This window comes from Amblyomma americanum, chromosome 5 (assembly GCF_052857255.1).
Source record: "Amblyomma americanum isolate KBUSLIRL-KWMA chromosome 5, ASM5285725v1, whole genome shotgun sequence".
NCBI classification, from domain to species: Eukaryota; Metazoa; Arthropoda; class Arachnida; order Ixodida; family Ixodidae; genus Amblyomma; species Amblyomma americanum.
The window spans coordinates 198,834,269-198,847,693 of NC_135501.1; the positions used below are offsets into that span (position 1 = coordinate 198,834,269).

At 49.1% G+C, this 13,425-nt stretch overlaps 1 long non-coding RNA gene across 1 annotated transcript; it reads right to left on the reverse strand.

Moving 5' to 3' along the window:
- Positions 1-2,602: 2,602 nt before the first annotated feature.
- On the reverse strand, positions 2,603-4,705 carry LOC144135479 (uncharacterized). Its single transcript, XR_013315512.1, has 4 exons — positions 4,579-4,705; positions 3,493-3,571; positions 3,237-3,308; positions 2,603-2,635 (listed from the first exon to the last, which is right to left on the reverse strand). It is a non-coding gene; the product is annotated as an uncharacterized LOC144135479 (long non-coding RNA).
- Positions 4,706-13,425: the final 8,720 nt, after the last annotated feature.

Sequence of the window (13,425 nt, forward strand, 5' to 3'; positions counted from 1 at the left end):
ACTTGCCATCTCGTTCTGTATTATTACACATCATCGTTCGTATTGTTTGGTGACGCTAATTAGTTACCACAATTACCTAAGTGTTCCTGTAATGTAATTCGCCTATTGTGAGGAGTGAGGTACTCGTTAAAGACCTCCACTTATCCGACTAAAGCAACGTTCCTCAGCGGTGTAGAAATGGCGCGCCATGGTCCCGACCTTAAAAGCTATCGGGTTAAAATAATAATAGTAATTGGTTTTTGGGGGAAAGGAAATGGCGCGGTATCTGTCTCATATATCGTTGGACACCTGAACCGCGCCGTAAGGGAAGGGATAAAGGAGGGAGTGAAAGAAGAAAGGAATGAGGAGGTGCCGTAGTGGAGGGCTCCGGAATAATTTCGACCACCTGGGGATCTTTAACGTGCACTGACATCGCACAGCACACGGGCGCATTAGCGTTTTTCCTCCATAAAAACGCAGCCGCCGCGGTCGGGTTCGAACCCGGGAACTCCGGATCAGTAGCCGAGCGCCCTAACCACTGAGCCACCGCGGCGGGGTATCGAGTAAAAAGAAAGCCACTTTGCTCTTTGTGATGCACAAGAAACTCGTGAGAAAATTGACTCCCATAATTTCGAGCTTATCGCGCGTGCTGTTTAGGTGCTTGACGGTGACACTGCCGGACGTGTTTCAGGACAAGTTCGAATTTGCTGGCAGCGCTTTGTACGAACAGAGATGTCAAGTCGGTCCCATGCAATACGGACCACAAAACACCCGGATCTCCATCACAGGCGTAAGCAACAGCAACGCCGGCATTCTTACGTCACAGCTTCAAAGGGTAAAATGCATCAAAATACCAGGCTCTCCGAAAGCATTTGGTGCTGCACATTCATTGTAAAGAAAGCGCATTTGAGAAGCCTTTTTCAGCGGGACCAAAATTAGCACAATCATACTAGAAGTTACAACGCAATGTTCCCAGCAAGACTATACGTGTTCATGCAATGATATACGCCAATAATGCGGTCGAAAAGCTTCCCTGTATGAGGAGCACGCAACGGACAAACAATATCGATCTTCTTTAGGTTATCACATTCACCACTTGCGCACTGAGTTATGTATGCAGTGCTTACAGCGCCAGTATGCGTCGTTGGTCATAAAACTCGTTCATTGGCCGCAGAGAAGTGACGTCACCAGACGGGAGCATTCCCACTGGTTAAAGGGAAAGTGACGTCATCCTGAGAGGAAGTGACGTCGAAGAGTGGATGGATAAATGGATGAGGCTGAACCCTTTAAATCTGGCGGGGGTTCAAGCCACCTAGCCATGACTTGTGAAATTTTACTCCTGTCTTGCTTTTAGCCACCAATCAGCTAACCTTCGCTTGGTTACTTCTACCCGCTTACATTCTACTTTTCTTTCACGGTCTTTAAACCCCAATGCCTTGGATACATTAGCCCCGCTGCTTTCCACTGCAGGGCGAAGTCCTTTACAGAAAAGTATCAAGTGTTCAGCCGTTTCGTCCTCCTCTCCGCACTCAACGCACAACGTGTCTATCTCGTGGTACCTGATTCTATATGTCTTAGTCCGCAAAACTCCAATCCTAGCCTCAAACAAAGTGCTTCCCCTAAAATTATCATAGATATTTTCTATGCAATTTCCTGCTTAAAGGTCCTGTATGTTCCCAATGCCGATTTCGTCAGCACCCATGATTTTCACATAGCTGTCTCTGTTTCTTTAACCTTTTTCTTCACCGATAATTGCTGATTTGCTCCTTCACTGCTGTCCAGATATTTGCTTGTGAAATTTCTAGTTCGCTTTCTTCATTTCGTGTCAACATTCCTTACGAACAGGTATCTGAAAACTTTCCTAGCCCACTGGGCCAGACTGGAAGAGAAGACACTCTCGGTAAAGGCATGACTCACTGCTAATGCTGTCGCGCGGTCAACACATAATTGAATTAAGGAACCCTCATTTTTTTTTTATTTCACTGGGTTTAGCGCTTGCTGCGCCACCTTCAGGTGATCACCTGCGTAAGTAGGCGCGTCCAGCACCTGCTTACTTGTGGCTCAGAGCGCCGTGTGAAGACTGAGACGGTAGGCATTGCGCACCAAAGTGAACAGCAAATAATGATAAATTCCACGAGGCTACCTGATACGCATGTAATGTTATCGCTGCATGTCATTTATCGCTCCCTGTCGCTGCTGAATGTAGTAGCACCATTGCACGGACAGTCCCTGTCTAAACACGGGGCTGTGCCAAATGCTGAGCTTATACTTACTCCTTTTCACTCACTGAAAAGCCAACGAGAAGCTGCGTGAGCTGTGCTAGAGCGACACACGAGGGAAGTGTTGCCTTTGAAAAATAACACTGGAAAAAGTAATGACGAATGTCGCGGCTGTAGAAATATGCTTTGCGGGTAGAGCATGAAAATAACGCCAAGAACACATCGAACACAGTTTGTATCCTTCCACTGGTGCGGAAAAGAAATTGTCGGCTACATTCCAAGCGAAAATTAGGCGCGCGTTTAAGGAATGAACCAAGAACGAAGTCACTAAGTTCAAGGCTGGGCTCCTTACCCGAGCACACTTTAATGAATGATGGTATGCAGTGGCAGAAAATCGCACTTACACGAGAACTCCAGTAACTGGTTGTAGTCCGTGTCTGAAATCAGTCGAAAGTACAATTAAAGCGATGCGGTTCACGCCTTCGTCGAGAAACAATATCTACAGGCGGATCATATCTGAAGATTGCTTGAAGAGCGAAAGCTCTTCACTCTCCAAGCGGCATATTTGAAGGTCATGAACGTTGCGCCGTGACAGCTAAACCGGAGGAGAGGCCTGACGTCATACCACTTGACTTGCCACAGCTGCGCCGGCCGCCGCCGCCGAGCCGGGTCCTGCTGCTCGCATGATCACGTGACTCTTTCTCTCCTAACCACGTGACGCGCAATATCCAAGCGCGTCAGCTGCGCTCGATTTCAGCGCTCCCTCCGGCGCGCTCAGCGATCCATGGAGGCCGGGCTATCAAGCAAAACAATGTGTAACCTCGCTTAGCTAGAGCAAGCAAAATAATGAGTAATCTTGTTTAACTAGATCAAGCAAAATAATGAGTAACCTTGCTTAACTCGTCTCACTAGGTATAACAGAGTTAAACCAGTGCCAATTTCTTATGTCCACGTGCATAAAAAACAGCATACTAAGCAGCCTGCGAGTTATCTCAGGCAAGCTCGAAAGCAGCCTGCCAGCATTCTTACGAAGTTTACCTGATGGCGATAACTCATAGGGCGTCGGGACACCGCTGATTATCATGTTGTTCCTAAACGTTTCGGCGTAACCTGAAAACGATAGAAAGTAAAAATAAAGCACAGCCGTTCACGTCTGCCTCGCAAAACAGTATCCACAAGCGGAAGATCGAAACTTCTACCTAAACGTCGTTTCTATGTTCACCTGCACAAAAACGGTGTAGAAGGCTGCTTGCGCGAAGTCCATTGCAGCCTATCGGTATCCTTGGAAGCTTACCTGATGGTAAGGACTCATAAGGCGTGGGGACATCTCTGATTATCATGGTGTTTCTAAAATTTGCGGCGTATCTTGAAAACTGGAATCGAAAAACAAAGCAGCAGTTAATTTTAATGCAGACCATTCTAGCTTAGAAACGCACCTTGGTGAAAGGTACTGTATGAAATTTGCAAGACGTGCAGTTCTCGAGTGAACAAATAAACGAGGCCACTAGTTTCGTCACATAGCCATAGCATGGAGTTCTGTCGCTGGTGACAGTGTCCTTGTAGCAGTTGTCGAAGGAATAAGAGTGGCAGTGACAGCCTTTTGGTGACAATTCCACTGGTGTCACTTCACTACTCTACATTGCTTTTCACCGATGGGGATAGATCCCTGCTGTGTTCATCCGCGAGACTTTGGCTATTTGAACTAATTCGGTGGTTTGTAGGCCCGTAAGAAGGCCATCTCTGGAACTTGGGCGTAAAAGTTGGGAGATTGTGTTGCATCTATGGATATAGAAAATGGGCAGTCATAAAAGCAGGACACTACAACGGCGAGCTGATCCTCTTACCAGTGGCTCAAGGATCAGGCTGAAAAAAGCAGGACCACAGAAAACGATTTACAGTCCCCTGAAGCAACACTCAAACGTTTTCCGGCAAGCAAAGTGCCGTTGTTTGAACAAAGAGAGACCTCCAAATATCCTTCGCCGGCCTTTTAATGGCAGGCCTCCCGACACGAAACAGTAGGGTTTATCGGAGAAGAAAGTCCAGGACTTGGTGGCCACACATAAGGTTCTTCAACAGATATTCGGGACAGAGCGCTAAAACCGGGGGTTAGATGCACAATCCCTTCTTGACGAACGAGGCTTCGGTTTTTCTTGTAGGCCTAGCAATGATAATGGCTCGCACACACGAAAGAATCACCGGGAATTCGAGCAGTATTCAAATGCGGCAGAAAGAGGCTGTCTTGCCCACTCTATGCACCATCAAGACCAGCTGCTTTCCTCACAGGACCCGAAATGCATTAAAGTGTTCCCTGGAGGTTCTATGATCGCGGGGACTCCACAACGCTATATTTAGAAAGTCCCGGATGACCCGCTCCGCTTACCCGTTGTGGAGGGACCACGAAGAGATAGCTCGGAAAAATACGCTACGAAGGAGCCGGGTCGTTGAGGGTGGAATTAAGGCAGAGGCTTGTCCACGTATAGCCCGCTATTCGGATGGGTCGAGAAGAGAGCAGGCATTGTGCCTCCGAGGCTAAAAGGCAATGGCGCCGCTGTGCGCATGCTCCTTCATCTTCATTCTCCGCGCTCAAGTAGTAGTCACAGCTCGAGAAGAGGCCTCCTGGAAGAAAAAAAAAGAACGAAAATGTTGCATGGTCTCTTGCCCTTACAAAACTGGTCTATAGACAGTCTACAGACTTCTTATAGACTCTATTGCCTCCCTACAGATATTTATTTTGTCTGTTCATAGTCTATAGAATGTCTATAGACAATAGTCTACTAAAGGTGTATGGCCATAAATCTATAAATTGTTTGTAGACTGTCTATAGCATTTGTATTGCCTATAAACTGTTCTGTAGGGTTTGTCTATAGAGAGTCTACAAACTTTATAGACAGAAGTCTATGGACAGTCTATAGGCTATCTAAAGAAATTTATTTAGGGTGGTCCCTTATATTGCATAAAACGCCTTTGTCTCCGCGAGAACGGAGAGTCAGAGGGGGAAAAATCATTTTTTGAAACCACACAGAAAATTCACTTTAATGGTAACACATCCAGACGGAATAATTACCCTTTTGCGGTTTTTTTTTTTTTCAATACATCTTGATTTCTTCATTTGAGATTTTGCGTCAGATTCGAGGGGCTCTGTGTAGGTAGGGGAGGGAGACCACGGAGTCCTCTACTGCTCGATTCTATACCTAGTAATTCATATTTCTTTAATTGATTTGACTGTTCCAATTTTTATAATGATTCAGTCTTCTCACGCCTATTTTTCCCCGCGCAAATACCTCATTGGGATTATGTACTGAACCTTGGCCAATCCCCGTGCGTGGTTATGTGCCATGCTTACTAAGGAGAAGAAGAAGGCGGACGTCATCATCGAAACCGCTTTATCCTTTACTGTCGACCCGCCGCGGTGGCTCAGTGGTTAGGGAGCTCGAGCACTGATCCGGAGTTCCCGGGTTCGAACCCGACCGCGGCGGCTGCGTTTTTATGGAGGAAAAACGCTAAGGTGCCCGTATGCTGTGCGATGTCAGCGCACGTTAAAGATCCCCAGGTGGTCGAAATTATTCCGGAGCCCTCCACTACGGCACCTCCTTCCTTTCTTCTTTCACTCCCTCCCTTATCCCTTCCCGTACGGCGCGGTTCAGGTGTCCAACGATATATGAGACAGATGCTGCGCCATTTCCTTTCCCCGAAAACCAATTATTATTATTGTTATTATTATTATTATTATTATTATTATTACTTTACTGTCGGCGGCTAGCTTCTCTGCGTAGGCGTCGTCTGGAGATTCCCATCGCTAGACTATGGGGCTTCCACCTTCTATGCCCGTCCTTCTCTCATACGAGGCAAGCGCAAGGAGATATGTCCTAAAACCAGTGTGTGATTACCTTCATAATTACATCATTGCTTCAGAGATATTTCTTTTAGTTTTAATTATATGAATTTTTTTCCATTACGACAAAACTTCCGCTAGGTCAAACTTAATTGTTCCTAATGTTAGAAGATGCAGCGCACCTTGGCCAATCCCCCACTGTGGGTGTTTGCCATTCCTCCAGAGATCAACAACAACAACTGTTGTCTTACGCGTTATAGAACACAGCGCTAAATCACTGTGCCACAGAACCCTTTATTCTGTCGCGGCATTGAGAAAACGGTTATGTGTACAGTGACAGGGCGTATAGTCACCATTTATATACCGGCAAGCTGGTGGGCGCACTCCATGAAGAAGATAACATAGCTAAAAGCAACGATTGTATACGTTAAAGGGTGGAAGGAGATATAACACAACAAAAATGAAAACCAATCCGGTGGAGAGACAGATATGTGCTCCAGCTGAAGCACCACTTCACTAAACATGAACGCTTTAATCTGGGCTTTATCCGCTTTAACAAAATTTCTTCTCTTGACCGCTACGTGGCCCGACTCATCCAGAATCTGCGGGAGCGTACCTTTGAGAGAATAGAATTATGCCTGCTATTTAATCCCTCTTCCGGTTTCAGTACAGCTGCGTACTGTCCGTTGTCTGCAGTTACAGTTACAGTCCTCACTAGTGATTAACAAATCTCCTCATTAATTCGTCCAAGCCAGAAATGAGTCTCGGCTCCTTCTTTCAGCCCTGCATATGTCACCGCACTAATTAATGTTGGCTGAGTTAACTGGCAGTTTCACGCTGTTTCTCTGAATGCTGCTCAATCACCGCGGATGGTTTTACGGGATAACATTCAAGCCTCATCGGAGCACAAAGCCGGAGGCGGCCATTCGTAGTAGTCCATAAAAACCCTGCTCAGCTGGGGCATTGACATCGTCAGTGACGTCACAAGAGTGGAGAGATCCCACTGGTTGGAGGCCTGTGACATCACCAGGCCAGGTTCATCTGTGTGAAGCCTGCATGTACCAACCCTGACCGAGAAGGACGTTACCTGGGATGAGCAACGTGGTTTTTCCACAAGCACCCCAGTCACTTCTGGCCGAGCAAAAAACAGCAGCCAATGCTGTCGCATTGCGAATACATAATGGGATTCAGTGGTCCTGTCTTTAACGCGATAGGGTTAAGGCTCTTGTTCTGCAGATAATCCGGTGTCGTCGTTGGCGGCGGCGGCAGCGTTGTGACCGAAAAATAGGCCTAGGTAGGGTGCCCGCTTCCTTAGATTGGCAAGTGGGCCACATAGGTCAGGTGAACGTGTGACGTCATCACGACCTGGCCATAGGATTGTGAGAAAACTGACCACCATGGCAGGTGGCAATTAAATTAATGATTGAACCACGAGAGGCTGCTCGGGAAGAACAATCTGGGTCTCACAAGCACCACCGGTGGCAACACCTGCCATTTCAGGGCAGTAGCACATCGACTATCCGCTGCACCAATGCGCCAGGAGTGCTATGAGGACTTCCAGCGATCTATGATTATAAAGTAGACAATGGCCACTTTCGCATATGAGGACACTGAACCATTAACGATAAGGTGTTATGCTCTTAAGCGGAGAGCAAGTGTCCCGCCCAGTCTTAGTGCGCCGGCACTAGGCCCCCCTCAACGATTTCGACGACCTTGGAAGCAGTCTTGACCTTGAATACCGAGCCCCTAACCATAACCAAAAAAACATAAGTGGTAGCACGCCTAGCTGTCATATGGCCAAACCACACTAACTTTGTACTTTCGTACCACTTGACCTTACCCTAGCCACACCGTATCTTAGTCATTTCATCTCAAAGGTCAAATGTGAATTGAATTGGCTGTTGGGTGAAAGAAATGTCGCAGTATCTGTCTCACATAACGGCGGACACCTGAACCGCTCCGTAGGGGAAGGGATAAAGGAGGGACTGAGAGAAGAAAGGAAGAGGTGCCGTAGTGGAGGGCTCTGGAATAATTTCGACCACCTGGGGATCTTTAACGCTAACTGACATCGCACAGCACATGGGCGCCTTAGCGGCCGCGGTCGGGTTCGAACCCGGGTTCTCCGGATCAGTAGCCGAGCGCCCTAATCACCGCGGCGGGTGCCTTTCCTGTGCGGAAGCCTCCCTTGTGCGGAAGCACGGTTTTTGTAGCGAAAGCTGCACTGGCCTACCAGTCGAACATTTCGCGGTGCATCGCAGAGGAAAGTTGGCGCATGCGCCGTTACCATGGCAACCAGAAAGGAGCAAGGTGGGGCGTGCGTTTCGGCGTCGCCGTGCCCGCTCCACCGTCGGAGCCGATCGTGACGTCACGCGGATGAGCAGTTGTGCGCATGCGCCTGTACCATGGTAACCAGAGAGGCCGCACAGCTGCGCCGCGTTCTTCATCGCGCCTCGCCGCACACCTCTCTATCACCCGAACCGCGCGTCGAATGCACAGCATTGCATATATAAGGCGGAGATGTAATTGGCATCTGTATCGGTGGTGGTGATATCTGATACTTGATTTAATATCTGCTGCGGGTCCTTGGACCCAAGATATAATAAAAATTATTGGTTTTTGGGGAAAGGAAATGGCGCAGTATCTGTCTCATATATCGTTGGACACCTGAACCGCGCCGTAAGGGAAGGGATAAAGGAGGGAGTGAAAGAACAAAGGAAGAGAGAGGTGCCGTAGTGGAGGGCTCCGGAATAATTTCGACCACATGGGGATCTTTAACGTGCACTGACATCGCACAGCTCACGGGCGCCTTAGCGTTTTGCCTCCATAAAAACGCAGCCGCCACGGTCGGGTTCGAACCCGGGAACTCCGGATCAGTAGCCGAGCGCTCTAACCACTGAGCCACCGCGGCAGGGGACCCAGATATTAAACTTAGTTTTGGAATATGGCGGAGTCCTCGGCCTGATACACTCTGGCACGGGTCGGCCCTCTATTGCACTGCCTCCTGGGTCGGCCCGGGGCTTATTAGCGCGCGTGCCTTTCCTTTCTATCTTTGCTCTCCTGTCCTTTAAGTCACCTATGCTTTCAGCACGCGGCGGCGAGCGTGGCTCGGCTTGAGCCAGTAGGCAGGCCCGTGCGCTTTCCTTTTCTTTCTTCCTACCAGCAGCAACAGCAACAGCAGTCTGCATCACAACGTTTGACATGCATGCAGAGGAGAGTCCAGCCGCTGCTAAACGGCGGTATAAACAAGAAACGATCCTGATGTTGTCGCCTGGCAGTAGGCTACTCAACAAACAGAGAATGAGCGTCAGAAGGCGAAGAGAGCAGCGGAGACGCCCGAACAGATAGAGGAACGCCTTGCCAAACGGAGACGCCAGACTGCCGAGCGTAATAGACGCCGCATGGCCGCCGAGATGGAGCCTATGGAAGGCGTCAGTCAGCGGGAACCAACAGAAGAGGATGTGAAGGCCTGTTGTGTGACTGATCACACCATTTGAGTTTCCGAAAAACAAGCTCAGCCAGGGAAACGTACCTCTCGCTACGTATATCCTGGCATAGCTGAGCTAAGCCACTGCCAATTTCTTGCAAGTGGACACCACCGCCACGCACCTTACATCACGATTGAGGTGTCCACTAATCCAGGGAGCCAGTTACGAGCCTTTCTTTCAAGAAGCTGTAAATTTGTTACACCGCGAAATTCGCCGCTTAGAAGGACGCCAGTGTTCAGCCATGATAGTGCTCCTTCGAAGCAGAATTGAGTCAGCTCTGCTTAATTAATGATCCGGAGTTCCCGGGTTCGAATCCGACCGCGGCGGCTGCGTTTTCATGGAGGAAAAACGCTAAGGCGCCCGTGTGCTGTGCGATGTCAGTGCACGGTAAAGATCCCCAGGTGGTCGAAATTATGCCGGAGCCCTCCACTACGGCACCTATTCTTCCTTTCTTCTTTCACTCCCTCCTTTATCCCTTCCCTTACGGCGCGGTTCAGGTGTCCAAAGATATATGAGACAGATACTGCGCCATTTCCTTTCCCCAAAGTCCAATTATTATTATGCTTAATTAAAACACACACATTTAATAGGCAGCCTGTTTCTATGAAATGCGCGTGGTATAACTGTAGTCATTCGCTAAAAGTACTGACAGTATGAAAGTTATGTTTAAAGACTAACGCTGCCCATGATATGTAACGGAATGCATGCAACATGTGCTAGAAAACTGACGGATATCAGCTTAAATATTCGCACGGTTTACTCAAAGCACCAGCCCACCTTCGCGTGGCCTGCTCAGCAGCATGAAACTACCGTCCCGAAAGGTGGTTGGCTCCTTTACAGTGTCTAGTGTACCGCACATAGTCAGAAGCGTCTGTGAAAAAACAAAGAAATCTCCGCAAAAGTGCCTCATGCAGTGTTCGACTTAAGAGCGTTAACTACGGGAGTTTCAAGCGTGTACAGTACTCACGGATTGAAATAGGACATTCGGAGCGCTAGCCTTGCAGTGCCACGCAGGCATGTGGTAAACCACAGGCCGGCTCATTGGCTACTGGAAGGAACAATTCTGCTTTGTAGATGTTCTCCCTCTCGCGCCATACCACAATGCACCACCTTGGTTCCATGAGCGTCTACGGGCGGCGCTCCATGAAGCGACGGCCACGCGCTCCGAATGTCCTATTTCAATCCGTGAGTACTGTACATCAATGTGTACAGTAAACGTGGAGAAGACCAAATCCAAACATCCGTAGATGTTTCCTTTTCGTAAACATGCATCTACCTCATGGGTATTGCACTATTATTGCGAATCACAGCCACCTTCGCTATGTCAGATATATGTCCGCTTTGTAGCAGTTCATAAGTATTATAGACGTATGCATCACGACACGAAGAATCGTTTGACACCATCCGGAACCCCCTGCGAAAAATCGTTCGAACGTAATGCCCGTTGAAGATCCTCGGAATGCACGGTTTGGGGGCGGAAAGGTCGTCGTTGCGAATCGCACACATAATCGCACACAATTAGTAATTTTATCTTCAAGAACATGTCAAGTCATTTGACACCACCTCTCTAATGGCCCGGTCCAGGTGTCCGCCGATATGTGAGACAGATAATGCGCAATTTCCTTTCCCCAAAAACAAAAAAAAAGCTTAGCCCATTAAACAGCGAAACCTGATTGGATGGCGATTAACAATAATTATAACTGCTTTTTGGGGAAAGGAAATGGCGCAGTATCTGTCTCATATATCGTTGGACACCTGAACCGCGCCGTAAGGGAAGGAATAAAGGAGGGAGTGAAAGAAGAAAGGCAGAAAGAGGTGCCGTAGTGGAGGGCTCCGGAATAATTTCGACCTCCTGGAGATCTTTAACGTGCACTGACATCGCACAGCACACGGGCGCCTTAGCGTTTTGCCTCCATAAAAACGCAGCCGCCGCGGTCGGGTTCGAGCCCGGGAACTCCGGCTCAGTAGACGAGCGGTCTACCCACTGAGCCACCGCGGCGGGTGTGTGCTGGGCGGTCAGTGCATGTTAAAGATCCCCAGGTGGTCGAAATTATTCCGGAGCCCTCCACTACGGCAGTTCCGGTGTCCGCCGCTATGTGAGAGAGATACTGCGCCATTTCCTTTCCCCAAAAAAACAATTTTCAATTTCTTCTTTCAGTCTGCCACTCCAGACTTCTCGGCCAATATTACAATCAGCTTTCGATTATTAATGCACTAAGCCGGTACGCTTAGACCTAATAATTTTTGAAGCGAAAGGTTCACTACGCTAGGTAAAGCCGATTTCGCCGTCCGTTGCCGGTTGACCTTTAAGTGGGTCAGAGGTCGATTGGCTATTAAATCCCGGGATTTTATTGGCTATAGGCCTTACCATATGTGATCCACCATGGTGTCGCACCACTTGACCTTTGAACTTTCGGTTCGCCTGAAGAGAGCGGTAGAATAGGCCGGTGCGTTCATTGGGTGAGCAACCTCCCACGATCAACCATTAGTTTCAACTTATGCCTCATGGCACACTTTTCGAAAAAAAAACATTAGTTTAACTGCCACCTGTCAGGGCAGCAGGGCGGGCGCGCTGCCTATCCAGTGTGCGGAGCGCACTCGACGTTACAGACGCCAAGCCGCGGCGTCTGCTTGCCCGGTACACCACAGCTTTCGCTCTCTAACCAGGTTAAGCAGTAGTTAAACCTCAGCTTTTTTTTTCTATCACTTCTTCCTCATCGGTGCCCTCAAGGCGTGATTGAGGCGTTTAAGGAAAGGAGGTTTTGAGGAAAATAAACGACGCAGTGTCTCACATATCTCGGCGGACACCCGAACCGCACCGTAAGGGAAGGGATAAAGGAGGAACTGTGAGAAGAAAGGAAGAAAGAGGTGCCGTAGTGGAGGGCTCCGCAATAATTTTTACCAACTGGGTGTCTTTAACGCGCACTGACATCGCACAGCAGACGGTCGCCTTTTTGCGTTTCGCCTCCATCGAAACGCGGCCGCCGCGGTCGGGTTCGAACCCGGGTACTCCGGCTCAGTAGACGAGCGCCTTAACCACTGACCCACCGCGGCGGGTTGAGAAAAGAGGCCAGTTTTCCAAAAAAAAAATATCTTCAGTGGCTTAGCTCTGCTAGGCCAGGATATACGTAGCGAAAGGAATCGAATGTCCTCGTTGCCGAAGCACTGGCCGTCAGCCGTATGTTTTCTAGCACAGCGGCTGTCCTTCTGTATATGGTGTGCGTCTCAGGAGTGAACGGATTGCCTAAAACGGCGCTACGCGGTCCATGCGCAGTAAGGCGCATAGCTAAGCCATGACGTCACGCGCAGCGCGGCGGTGTAGTCGGCGCAGCAGCTGCGGCGGCAGCGACGGGGCGCGGCGAACGCCTGCGGCTCCGGGAGAACCGGTTGCCATGGCAACGGCGCATGCGCAGTAGCGGACCTCGGCCGGCACGGCGAAATGCGCTCCTGCTAGCCTAGTATAGCTTTCGCTACAAAACCCAGATTTCGGCGGACGTATACAGATGCATCTCTTGCTGCGAAAAAAAGTGACTAAATACTACTTCACGTAAAGCACCAAAAATTATCTCGAAAGGCGGCCAAGCCCGGTGTCGTGCAGCCTCTACTAACTCGGGTCAGTACTCCAGCCAGTGTAAGCTATGTAAAGCCAGGGCTGATCTTAATCACATTCTGTGGGAATGCCCACAGGCTCCCTCTGAGGGAAGCACAAAGTCTTTAGAACAATGGGAGACCTTATTACTCAGCTCCGATCCGGAGATTCAACTGAAGACCGTCCGACTGGCCGAAACCGCCGCTAGGGTCCAAGGACTCCTGGCCGTCGTCTAGGTGGGAAGGCTTAAAGCCGTCCCTACATCTGTTGGACCAATAAAGTTATACAATCCAAAATCGAAAGGCGGTCCTGCTACCTGTA